Here is a 12,719-nt window from a genome sequence, read left to right as displayed (position 1 = left end):
TGTGTGTGTGTGTGTGTGTGTGTGTATGTGTGTGTTTACATGTAGGTACCTAAGGACGCCAGAAGAGGGCATCAGATCCCATGGAGCTGGAGTCCCACATGATTTTGAGCAGTCACATAGGTGCTGGGAACTAAATCCAGGTTCTCTGCCAGAGCAGCAAGTACTCTTAGCCACTGAACCATCTCTCCACCTCTCTTTCTAGCTTTAAACCACCTTCTGGTTGTTTTACATAGGACTGTAACTATAAGCAAATAATACCTATAGATTAAAGTCAGTTACACCATGTTCTATCCATCTTTCTCTTTGTCTGGGAGAAATATGTAGGCCCGAAGAACAGAGGTGATTTACCCAAAGCCACAGTATTCATTCATGACCACGTCAAGGATAGGATCCAGACTACCTGAGGCCACCTTGAATTCTAACAGCTCTGCCTGCCTCTTTCCGTGCCTGTTGGATGTGGCTCCGGCACTTAGAACTGCTGAGAAACGTCATGAGCCTTCAAAGCCTGGCTTGAGGAGTCTGAGGTTGCTATGAGAATGTACCCTCAGATTCTCTTCCCATGGTCCTGTTTCTGCAGGAATCCTCTCTCTTCGGCCTCTGCTTCCTTCCCCCACTGTGCCCAGAGCAGGCCGTCTAACTTTTCTCTCTAAAACAGATACACTTTGCTAGGCCGCTCTTAAAGGTAGGGTGTTAAGTGTCTGAGTGTGTGATCGCTGACTATTAAAGAAAGAAACGCGAGCTTCTGGGCTGCAGAAAATGCTTTCCATGTAGTGGTTTCTTTGCCACGCTGTGTGGAAGGCAATTATCTTTGGAGGGGATTCCGAGGCCCTGTGTGGGCTTCCCTGGTGTAAGATTTATTGTCGGCCGGCCGGATTGGGTGTCCTTTCTAAGAGCATTTACTCGGCATCTAAAGCACTGTCAGGAGTACGACTTCTGAATGCTTTTGAGGTTGCAACTGCTAAGCTTCATCTTCCCATCCCCGAGATAGGGTATTGAAATGCTGTGCAGGGATTTGTACAAGCCTCCCGCTTCCCATTGACACCGACAGGGTTGCACTGTTAAAGCTCAGCACACCACTGTAGAAATTTACCCCCTAAAAGCCAGAGCCCTCCCGCAGCCTCCAGGCTGGCCTGCAAGTGCTGGCTGGGTAGCTGAATGGGGCCTGAGGCACACCAGCCTCCCTTTGCTTGGGGGACATCTCTGTAGCTACTGATTCAAAAGTTAGGCTGTCATTTTTCACTCCCAGACAGACCAAAGAGGGCCCTCCTCCTTTTATGGATCTTCTGAATGCCAGAAGAAAACTTGAACTTGACTCAGCTAAATATACTAGATCATGAAACCTCAGGGACTATTGAAACGGGAACAGTGGCCCATTACTGCTTAGAAGGTGTTTTATTGAAAATGAGCTGACATATTCTCCCTGGAGAGTAAGCAAGAAAAGGCAGGATGCCCTGCATCTGTGCAGGTTGCTCTCCTAGGCAAGCTAAAATACAAAGTTTTCACTGCTGAGCCATGAACCATGAGCCAGCAGGCAGTAGCATAGACGGATGCAACTTCATCCATTCAAAGTACCACACTTCGTCGTTGGCACCCCTGCCCACCCCCTCTGCTTAGCTTCAGCCTCTTACTCTATGTATTTCAGTTAGCAGACCCTTAAACATCTCTCTTCCTGGCTTTAAAAAGTTGTCTTCAAAATAAATTGAGATAGATGGAATTTCCTAATCCTGGCAGGCTTACCAGCAGAGGGCAGGCGTAAAGAAGGTTTTGACACAAGGGTGTGTCAACCTAGGGTCAGAGGAGGGTGGTGAGGCCTAGGAGGAGTATCTGTGAGCTTTGTTCCCAGGGCAAGATGGGACATGCCTCCCCTGCCTCTTCCCCTGCCTGTCGCACACTCACACCATGGCCCTCCTGAAAAGCTGACTCCACTAAAGGTGGTCAGTGGCTTCATCTGATATCAGCGAGTTTCTACATAATTAAACGTTAAAAAAATTTTTTTTAAAAAGAATGTCATTTCCCCAAGAGCCATCTCTTCATTCCTCTTCAGTGCCCTCTTCTTGTTAAGCTTCCTGCCCAGGGTTAACATGCAGATGAGCCATGGGTGCTGTCACTCTGGGGAGGGGGCATGACGATGTCACTTGGTGCTGATGAACCTGACTTTCCTCCCTGATGTGAAGGATAACACCCATTGGGAGGGGGGATTTTCTTCTGCCCTAAAACATGTACAATTTTGAGAATTTTGCACACATCCATGTAATCTGTTATAACCCCATGGCAGAAGCAATGCACAAATAAATTTCACATCATATTAAAGCAAGGGATTATAGTTTTATCATAAACAGGAGAGGATAATTTATTAGTCAGTTAGAAGCAGGGCTCGGAGAGGTTGTGGCTATTTTCTTCGGATGATTTTGTTTACCTAGGTGTTTGAGGAGTGTCTTCACATTTGTCATGAAGGGTATTTTTTTTTTCTCTTTTTTCTTTTGAGACAGTGTCTCAGTGAAGAATCTTTAAACTTTTAAATTTTATTTTGGTAAATGCTTTCTGTAGCTCACTCACCCATTATAAGTTCTCTGCACGTTGACATGGTCTGCTGTGTGTATGTATATATAAATTACTCCATGATACTGGCATTATAAAGTGTTGCAATCAGAGAAGATATGAATGGTGATCTGAGAGACTGTCGTAAAGAGAAATTCAACCTCCAGTGCAACTGAGGCTTTTTCCCTTGGCCAAACTAACAGGCACGGATGAAAAACAACATAATTAGTTTCACTGTCAACGTAGATGTAACAGCGACACAAACAGTATCGATAGGCAGCTAACTGCTCTGGCTCCCTGCAGATGGATGATGTATTAATTTATATTTTTAAGTAAAAGCACTGCTTAAATCAAGACAGAAATGGGGTTCCTTAGAGACAGATGTCCAAATCTCAGGAAAGGGCCGTGGCTGTTGCAATTTAGTAACTCTAATTGGCTGGCCCCACTGCTGGGCTCTGGAGGAATACTGTAGGGGAGTTCCTTGTGAAGAAGCAATCCATCAGACGTGGGGCTGGGTGGAGAAGGACCTAAAAATCTCCATCCCCTGGCTTCAGTAAAGGAATCACTTGATAGAATTTTTTTTTTTTCTTTTTAATTCTGTCATTGTACTCTGACTACTCTACTAAATTAGTTGGGAAGGGCGGGGGTTGTTGATGCGAGCACTGTTTGGAAGGAGACCAGGAACTTGCATTAGATTTTGGCCTCTCAGACACAGTTCGGTTTTGGATCCATCACCGTGTCCTTTCTCTAGTTGTGTGCAAGCAGCTCTGGGTAAGCAGATGCGGAGAAGCACGTGGGCCAGAGCCCTGTGACCGTATCTACCTCACTGCTGTGGCACCATTCATCAACATGTCGAATAATGTCATGAGGGGTGCTCTTTCTGCCTCTTCCTCTAATGCGGCTTGTCTCCAGTCCCCACTCTGAATAGGCGGTAAAACCTTTCACTTTCTTCTCTGTTCAAGGCTGAGGCTCTGCAAAACCAAACAGAATCCCCAACTCAAGTCCCAGGTGTATGATTTGGTGGTTAGAGTTTGGTATGGGATCATAATAATCTGTTCCTAAGTGCACAGCCAGCTGCACAATGGACTCATTTAGCAACTGACAGGTTTCTTAATATGTGGTGTTTGAACAAGACTGTGTCTGTTGTGGGTGTTAGGATGTGGGCATCACAAATATTTTTAAGTACAGTATTTATTGTTTCCTTCACTCTTCCTTAAACAAGAGCCACCCCCACCCCTAACTCAGGTATCCGGTTTGTGCAATCATCAACCCCCCTTCCCCCACCTCCACTCCACCCTTTTTGATCATCCAGTGTCTGCTTTGCCTTATAGAGCTGTGGCGTGAGGCATGCTTGACTCACGGGGAAGCAAAACCACTCTGCCTTTCTGGGTTTTTGTTTATTTGTTTTTGTTTTTCTGTTTTGAGACAAATTGTCATGGAGCCCAGGCTGGCCTGGAACTTGTTATGTAGTCAAGAATAACCGTGAACTCTTAACTCTACCTCCCAAGTACTGGTATTACAGACATGTTGACCACCAAGCCATTACTAAAACTCAGTTTCTTCCTCTGAAAAATGGGATAGCAATTTCCATTGAAGTTACAAGTGCATCAGCCCCTGGGGCTGAATAACTCAAGGGAAGGCCCCTACAATAATCCTAATTATTTTTCTTCCTCCTTTTTTCCATTTTCTTTGTCTCTTTGCCCCAGCTTTCCAAAACAACTTCATGCTGGAGGTGATTAAAAATGGCAGTAACTATGACTTCTCTGTTAGTGGAAGGTTTAAAATTTTTATATTTTCCTCAAGGCATAGAATGTACCAACTCTCCCTGAATGCTAGTCTCAGGGCCAAAAACCTTATGAGGCCACCCTAGGATTCCCACAGTTAGCCCAAATTGTCCCAGGCTCCTACAAAGCAGCACAGGTTTCTCCCCGGTGGTGTGATTCCTTCCCTGGTGCTAGCCTCCAAGCCACTGCGCCATCTATCTGTTCAGCGAGGGTGGACTGGCCTCCAGGTGGCCTCTGGGCTGTTTGCTAAGCCATTTCCCTCAGTCTGGTCCTCTTATCTAAACCATCAGCCCTTCACACATCGCTTCCCCACGGGGGCTTCCCAGCCCTCCCAGTGCTCCCTCCTGCTCTGCAGTCCCATGGTGCTCCCAGCCGCCACTGTGCAATTTAGTGCTTGCGTTACCATGAGCATTGCATCAGTCTTTAATTATTTTGTGTCAGGCCAGCCTCCACAGCTGGGTCCTGAGCGTCTGTAATGTTGTTGTTTGCCTGTTTGTTTATTGTTTGTTTTGAAGCTCCCGGAGACTCTTAACTGATAAACACTGACCTTTGTGGAGGAAGCCCTACTTGTCACAGCATGCATGAGTTTTATGGGTGCCTCCTGCAGATCTCAGGCTGGAGGAAACACGTTGTTTGTTTCAAGCTCACGTCAGCTTTGTTCATACTCATAAACTCTCAAAGTAATTTAATTTTTTTTTTAAATTACTGTGTTTTAAAATGGCTGATTCTACTTTTTGAGGGGTGTTGGTTTGGGGAAAACTTCCTCAATTTTCATTTCTAACTTTGGGGTTTCTGCCTGCCCTTCTGGAAAGAAACACCCTTTTTAAAAAAAAATTCAAGAGTTCTACTGATGGAGGAGTTAGAGTGTTGTGGCAGATTCAAGGCCCTTCTAGAACCCCCATTCTCAAAGCCACCCAGGTTCTTTGTTGAATATTCATGAAAGGGTGGGGTGACTTTTACGTGACCCGGAAAAAACAAAGACCATTAATAAATTTGTTATCTGACAAAGAACACTTCGGGGTGGAGAGTGTTGTGTGCTGAACCCATTTAACACCTGAATAGAGAGGGAAGGCAACGGGGTGCTCTTGCATTTTCCAGCCAGATTCCTGGGGTGGGTTGGGGAGGGGGATGTCTATCTCTTGTTGACCTCACTGAAGTTCAGGCGATTTCTTGATTAGAAATATGTCAGTGTGCTTTCTAGTTTGTAACAACCTACATTTAATGCATCTCAAACTGAAAAGAACTTTCAAGTAAAAAGTCTTGGAATGTACTGGGTTATACTTTTTTTTTTTTTATGGTTCATATTGAGAAATGGATAGTCATTGATTTCACTAGTATGTTTCCTGGTTATTTTCAAGAAAATAAAAATTTGTGGGTTGGTTTTGCTTTGTTTTAATCAATACACAAACCAGAAAGTTTTTCTCTAAGTTTGGAAATAGAATTGAGAGGTGATTTCTGAAGCAGCTGATACCTTCCTAACCTGCCATTTAAATCCTGACACTTGAGCCAACAAAGTTTAGCATTGTTGGTAACTTTAAAAAAAAAAAAAAAAAAAAAAAAAAGACTGCCCTTCGCTCTTGCTCTCAGCATCTAAGCAGTGAGGGTTTCTAACCGAGGTCATCTCAAAGTGCCTGTTGAGAGGCGCTTTTGTTGTGGCTGATGTTGCATAAATAAGAAAGGAATTTCAAGAATTATTTCTTAGCAAACGTGTGGCAGCTGTCGTTCTAGAGGGGAAGTGGCGAGGACGCATGTTGCGTGGTGAATTATTTGGAGCCCCATGTGGGGTTCCTTCCCTTCGTGAACAGGCACACTCTGTGAGGTGGCCTCTGGATCCGCAAGGGTGGCAGGGAGATGAAGGCTGGGCCCCACCACCGACGTGAAGTGAAAGTTCTCCACCGAGGCGGGTTTTCGAGGAAAGGCACAGCCTGGCGCCCCGCAAGCCTGCTCGTGGGCCGGTTCGGTAGCCCAGAGCAGCTGGGGCTGTAGGCTTCCTTGGCGGAGGGCGCATGGGGGGCCCTCCCGCTCCGCGTCCCGGAAGGTTAGCACAACTCTTTGTCAGTTTCGAAGAGGAAACAAACAAGCCCTTTCCCCAAAGCCGGCTGGGCAGCGGGGCCCAGGGCGCAGAGAGAGAAGGGGGTGGGGGGGAGAGGAGATGCGCGCCCCGGCGCGGTGCCCGGCTCCGGCCCAGACGTCAGCCCGAGAGGGGTCACCGGGTTAACAGCAATTAAAGAGGAGTTGCTGGGGAGACAAAAGGCGGGCGGCGGGGCCGAGCGTCGGTTTCACCTGCCGCGCGCGGAGGGGGCCGGGGCGCGGGGCGCGGGCGGAGCCCATTGTGTGGGGCGCAGCGGCGGCGCGGGGTGTTTAGAGGCGGGTTGTGATTGGTGGAGCAAGGCGGGGCGGGTGGGCGCGGCGCGGCGCGGCAGCCCGCGAGCCCGAGCGCCCCTTGCGCGTGCAGTCCGCCTGCACCGAGGCCGCCGGACCCAGCCCGGCCCCGCGCGGGCGCCCCGAGCCGGCTGCGCGCGCCTGGCGGCTACATGGAGAGTGTCAGGTTGGTCCTGGTCCTCCTCCGTCTTTGCCCGCTTCGCTTCCTCCTCCTCCTCCTCCTCCCCGTCCTCCTCCTCCTCTCCCCCAACCCATCCCATCATCCCGGGCTATGCACTTCCAGCTTCCCGGGGTTCCGGAGACCTCGGCAGGGAAGGCTGGGGCGCCCCGCAGCCTTCAACTTGACTCTCAGTCTCGGCAGCACCAGCCCGGGCGCTGTTGATCAACTTGGAGTGGAGTTGCGCTCTGGAAGTAGAAGCGGAGAGGAACAGGAGGGTGGGAAGCCAGGCCTGTGGGTCCTGGACACAGATCTCCCTCGCTCTCCGTTGCGCTCTCTTGTCTCTTTTAAAAAACTATTCCTTGGTGAAGTGGAGTTGGGAGTTGGAGGAAGTCCTGCGTGTATTTCTCTTTCCCTCTGCATCTTTCCCCGATGTTGGCGTTTCATTTTCCGCTGGTGTGGCCTTCACGCAGCTACTTTGGTAAAGCCCTTTTGGCTATCCCTCGGTGCCATCTCTCCACACCACTGGTTGTGTGTGTGTGTGTGTGTGTGTGTGTGGTGGGGCATCCATCTGGGGTATGTGATTCATGTCACTCCTAGAGCGTGTGAAATAGAAAAGAAGCCTTCAGTCTCAGTGGAACCAGTGTGACGGTTTCTTTTGCTTCTGGTAGTTTGTTTCTGTCTGTCCAGGCGCCTTTGTAGCTTAGCTGTTGATATTCAAGGAGTTCGTACCCACGGTAAGGAGGAAGTGAAGGAAGGAGAGAGCCCAGCACCTCGGCAGGCAGGCAGGCAGGCAGGCAGTGCCGTTCACTCCGGCAGGTTGGAGATTCGCATCCACTGTGGCATTACTTGGCCACGTTCATAAAGTAGTGAGCAAGGTTTGGGGTTTGAAAGGGCAGGAGCCTGAAGGCTTGCTTCCATGAACTCCCATCTGAGCTGGCCCTAAGTATAGCCTACTCAACTATTAGAACCGCGATGGTCAGTGGGAACGGGACTTTTCTTTCCCTTCCAAGAATGGGATGGGAAAGCCGAGGACCTTTCGGAAGAGGATGGTAGTTTGAGAGCATGGCACATGTAGTGTCTTCCTCCCTGGGGTTAACTCCTTCAAGGCCTTCCGGTCACGACCAAAATGTCTGATAATTGTTTTATGCTCGTCCACACAGACCAAATGTTCTAATGAAGCCCATTTAAAAATGCAAATCACCTCATTTCCATAGATTCCAACATTCTGAAAGTGACACATTTGGGGGGAAAAATAAGGCTGATAACAGGAAACGTGAATCATACTATCAGTGACTAATCTGCCTAAGGAAAAAAAAAAGCTTACATGTGTTTTATCATTAGGAAGTTAGGGTAAAAAGACGATTTCATTTTTTTCTTCCAGTTAAAGATGCAAGTGACTTTTTATTTCCGAGGTGATCCCTGTTGCTTTGTTTGTTTGTTTGTTTGTGAGATACTTTCCATAAAGATGTGTGTGTGTGTGTGTGTGTGTGTGTGTATGTATATATATATATATATATATATATGTGTGTGTGTGTGTGTGTGTGTGTGTATGTATATGATGCAGTCAAAGGAGGTGTATGTGGTAAAGTGTTATAAAGTCGCCTGTTAATATCAGAGTCCTCGAACAGAATCAGCTTGAGATTCCACTTCAAGGTTTGATGTGTGTTGCTGTTATTGCTGCTTACAAGGCTCGCAGGATATCTTGATATTTCAGATTCATCACTCAGTAAAGCAAATCAAGATGAGCAATTTTGCAGACTGGAGGGTGGGGGGGGGAGGAAAGCCTCTATTTTATGTGGTTCTTTGTAGCTGCCTGACACATTTAAGTGAAAAGTGTGTAAAAATGAAACCGAAATACAGACTGCTTGCCCAGACACTGGCTGCCAGTCTCACTGGGATGTGATAGAACTCTGTGGGCTGACACTTGATAATCAAAGTTGATTTATTGTTCATTAGTACTGCATTAGCCCTTTCAGACAAGACAGTTATTTGTGTAGTAGCCGTCCAGACTGAAACTGTAAGCACCTGTCTTCTTGAAGGCATGACATAAGCCACCAGATAGCAAAACGATGCAAATTCAAATGCATCTGACTGTGTTAAACATCACTCCGCTACCTTCTTCCCCTTCTTTAAGATAAATTAGCACAGGTCAGATCTACTGTAGAAGAAACAAAAATGTATCAAAGACACTTGTTTTCCAACCTTGAAGACTCCTTACAGAATGCTAGGAGTGGACTTTCTATTTGCCAATTCGCCTGAAGAACTACCTTTTCTCCCCAAATCTGCCTGCAGCTTGTGGAACAGAAAGTTGACCATTTAAAGGAATAGGAAACATGGCCTGTCAGTAATCTAATCCAAGTAATGGAAAGAAGGTAGGCTTTTGTGATGTGCTTTTTAACAAACACATTTCATCAGATGAAACTTTTGAGTTTTGGGTTGCTTATATGAAAATTGATGACATCATAGCTGAGCTATGATAATGTCGGATAATAGTGTCAACGGCATTTTCTGCAGTATGTCTCACTCTTTTTTTTTTTTTTTCCCTCTCCCCCCCCTTCCCTCCCTGGAAGGGAGTGATCTTATGGCAAACAATAGAAAACAACCCAAGTGTCAAAAGAAAATAAAATTAGTGAACTTTTGGTCTGCAGCCATAGAAACGGGGATTAACTCATATTTTTTCAGGGATGGAATGGCAACATTGTACATGAAGCTATGTAGAGTATTGTCTTCTCTGAATTTTCATCTGACAGGGATTTTAGAGGCTGTGATCTTAATTAAATCTCAACCAGCTAAAGCAGCGCATCTAAAGGCATGCAGCGTTGCATAACGTTGCTCGGTTGGTAAACTAAATCATCAGAAAGCTTATGATAGGAATAGTTGATTTGGAAAAAAAAATTTTTTTTTTTTGTTTGCAGTTAAACGTACCTTGAAAACAAACCCTCTCCACCATAGCCTTACATTTGCACATTGTCAGGACCTGTCACTTGAAAGATAAACTCCTTTATGACACTGACCAGTTCTGCAACTTTTCAGCCAGCCTCTACACAATGGCAAGAGACAGGGAAATTAAAATCCAGATGAATTAAAAGCAATCAAACTCTAGCTTTGTCGTGGCTAACGTGGCAGGGGTGGCGTTTGAATTACTGTGTCTCTGTGACGATCAGGAGGGAATGTGGTAGCCAGATTCTCAGCTCATACTAAAAATTGGAGTACAGTTTGTATTGGCAAAAAAGGGAAGCTTAGAGAAATTCATTTTATTATGTGGTTTCGTTGTGGATGAACATCACTAAGGGGAACTTTCAAACGACACTCTGAGTAACCGGGGAAACAGCGATCAGTGAGAAGCCCCTTGAGGTAGTTCCTTGTGATTTACAGTCAAGGAAAAAACCGTAGCAACAGTTGACCAGAAAAGGTTAGAGTGACCAAAGGCATACATTGTGTCTCTCTGTGTGTTGTGTGTTAAGCTCTACACTCAGTAACGGGGAGTTAGAATCATCAAATAGCCTTGTTAACCTTGTCTTGGTCCTTATAATATCTAGTGCTTGCAAATACTGCCTTATTTACCTTCTCTGTCTTTTAAACAGAGGCTTTTTTTTTTTTTTTTTTTTTTAAATCTGCTTGCATCTTTTTGTTTCAATATATACCTTGGTAGAAGCTGCTGACTTATAGAAGTCATTCTACATGGGTCCTTGTCATAGGGTTTCGTAGAAGGCTTGCATTTGTGTTGCTGTCGAGATGTCCAGCTGTACTGTTAGAACTGGGGCAAGAAGTCTATGACTTAATACTTCCCTGCAGCGGTTTATTTGCGGAAAGTCTTGACCCTGTAAGCTAAAACTTATTAGGTGTGAGTTTTGTATTCTTTTTGGTGGGGGACAGTATGGTATTCCTTGAAAACTATTTTGAGTCATTTCAGAGTGCCTATCTTCTGCATTCAATGATTCCCCCCCCCCCCCAATGTAACAGAAAACTCAGGTCCTCCATTGCTGAACGTCTTATCTGTCTGTACATCATGGGGCCTTGGGTTACTGGGCAAAGCTAACCTGGTCCTCTCTTTTGAGGTGATGAGAAGGGATACCTTTCTCTGAGTCCTTCCTCCACCCTGGCAGTTGTTTGGGGAGAAAATTAATTTAGAGTGAAAAAAGAAGAATTACCAAGCCCGTGTGTTAGGCCTCATGCGTTAAAGCAACTAATCAATGAAAGTGTAGGCTAAATGTGCCGGTGAGCTTCTTAGAGCTGTTTAGAGCACCTCGGTATCATGTTTTAATTCTTGAGCTTTATCTTGCCCTCAAATCTGAAACATCATTGTTCAAATAACCTAGAACAAGGTAAATCAACAACATCAAAAAGGTCAGCCTCTGTGATTTCTCAGGGGCTTGTTATTTTGTACTTCCCAATTCTATTTGATGTCTTGACAAAACAAGATGACACAGGGGAGAATACATTAAAATTTGATTTTTTTTTTTCATCTAACCTGTTACAGTTGTGGCAGCTTAATTTCTTTCTTTTACTTTTTTCTTTTTCTTCTTTTTTTCTTTTTTGTCCCTGAAGATAGCTTTTTGCTCAGTTGTTCTAATTGTCACACCATTTCATGAGGCAGGTCTTCACGGGTCTCTCATTTGAGCTGATTTTACAAGGCTTTTTTTTTTTTTTTTTTTCTTCTCCTTTTAATTGTATTTTGACCCTTCACATGTAGGGAGCTTTCAGTTGGGTTTTTGTCTTTATTAGAAATAAATCAATGAATGGAGAAATTGTCAAAGAAGCAACTGATGTTTTTCCTCATTAGAATCTCATTTGCACCCCTTGGCTTAACTGTGATCTATCAGGTGAAGGTGTTGGAGTTACACATGAGAAACTGCATAAGTAATTCTTGAAAAGGTAGAAGGAAATGGAAGTGCCTTAGTAAATCCATATTCAACTTTGGAATAATCCAGGTTGGGCTGCCTACTTATTTATTTATTTATTTAAATATTTATTTGTACTTAATTACTCACAAATTTTGGGCTAGTATCCTTTAAGGAAGGAGAATAATCAATTTAATTGTTAGTTTTGAAAAAATTGTTTTTTAGGGGGAAGGTAAACATTTAATGTTCGCCCATGTAACAGTAACTCTTGATTTAAAACTATCTACAGATTTTTCTTGCTTGCTTTAATAGTGGTGCACATTTCTCAACAGGGTTGATGTGGTTGCTCTCTCGTTCATTGTTTGTAATAATGTTTTAGTTTAAGAGAACTCACTTAACTAAAGTCTCTTCCATGTCCCTTCAGGAGTTAAAAGGTTTGTAGGCCAAATCTTTTCTAAGGAACTTTCTAGGCTAGTCACCCCCACCTCCCTGTTCTCAGCAAAATCAAAAATGATTTTGTTGGTTTTGTTAATCTGAAATGTCAGCATATTTTACTCACTCACTCTAAATAGTTTCCCAGCCCACCTACGGGAAAAGGAGATTGAGGAAGGGAAGGCAAAGCATTCTTCTCTATTTAAATAAGAGTAACAATAACAACAATAATAACAACAGTAAATGATAGTCGTGGTTTCGAGGGGGGGAGAGATTAGTTCTTAACAAGTGATGATTCTCATGTGCTGCTTGTTGTCTCCTGTGTTTAACAATTGCTAATGGGAGAAGCGATTTAATTTATGTAAACTTTACATTTTTATGCAAATGAAGCTAATATTTATTAGAGCTTAAACAATTAGGCTGGCACTTAGTGGCATAACCTTGCCTGCCTGGGAAGTGGTACAGAAGCAAGGGCAGCCTCCAGTCACTCTCTGTGCTGTGGACAAATAGGAATTTTACCATTTGTTTTTAATGTAAAGGCAAGAAGAGCTCAGCCCTGCAAGACATGGCTTCTTGGGGTTG

The 12,719-nt window shown here is 44.7% G+C and overlaps 1 protein-coding gene across 17 annotated transcripts in view; it reads left to right on the top strand.

The window, feature by feature from the left end:
- Positions 1 to 12,719, top strand: part of Foxp1 (forkhead box P1) — a 591,308-nt gene that overhangs the window by 484,828 nt on the left and 93,761 nt on the right. Inside the window, exon 1 of one of the 17 annotated variants that reach the window (XM_029535520.1) lies at positions 6,103 to 6,360. The exons of 13 other annotated variants lie outside the window; for them this stretch is intronic. The gene's annotated coding sequence lies outside the window, so the exon portion shown is untranslated. Of the gene's footprint in view, positions 1 to 6,102; positions 6,361 to 6,777; positions 6,871 to 9,108; positions 9,237 to 12,719 lie in introns of those variants that run through there. 3 more of the 17 variants (XM_021189038.1, XM_021189034.2, XM_029535521.1) reach the window with 3 other exon arrangements.

This window comes from Mus pahari, chromosome 2 (assembly GCF_900095145.1).
Source record: "Mus pahari chromosome 2, PAHARI_EIJ_v1.1, whole genome shotgun sequence".
Taxonomy (NCBI): domain Eukaryota; kingdom Metazoa; phylum Chordata; class Mammalia; order Rodentia; family Muridae; genus Mus; species Mus pahari.
Note: the sequence above shows the minus strand (reverse complement) of the source record. Positions and strands in the feature narration are given on the sequence as shown.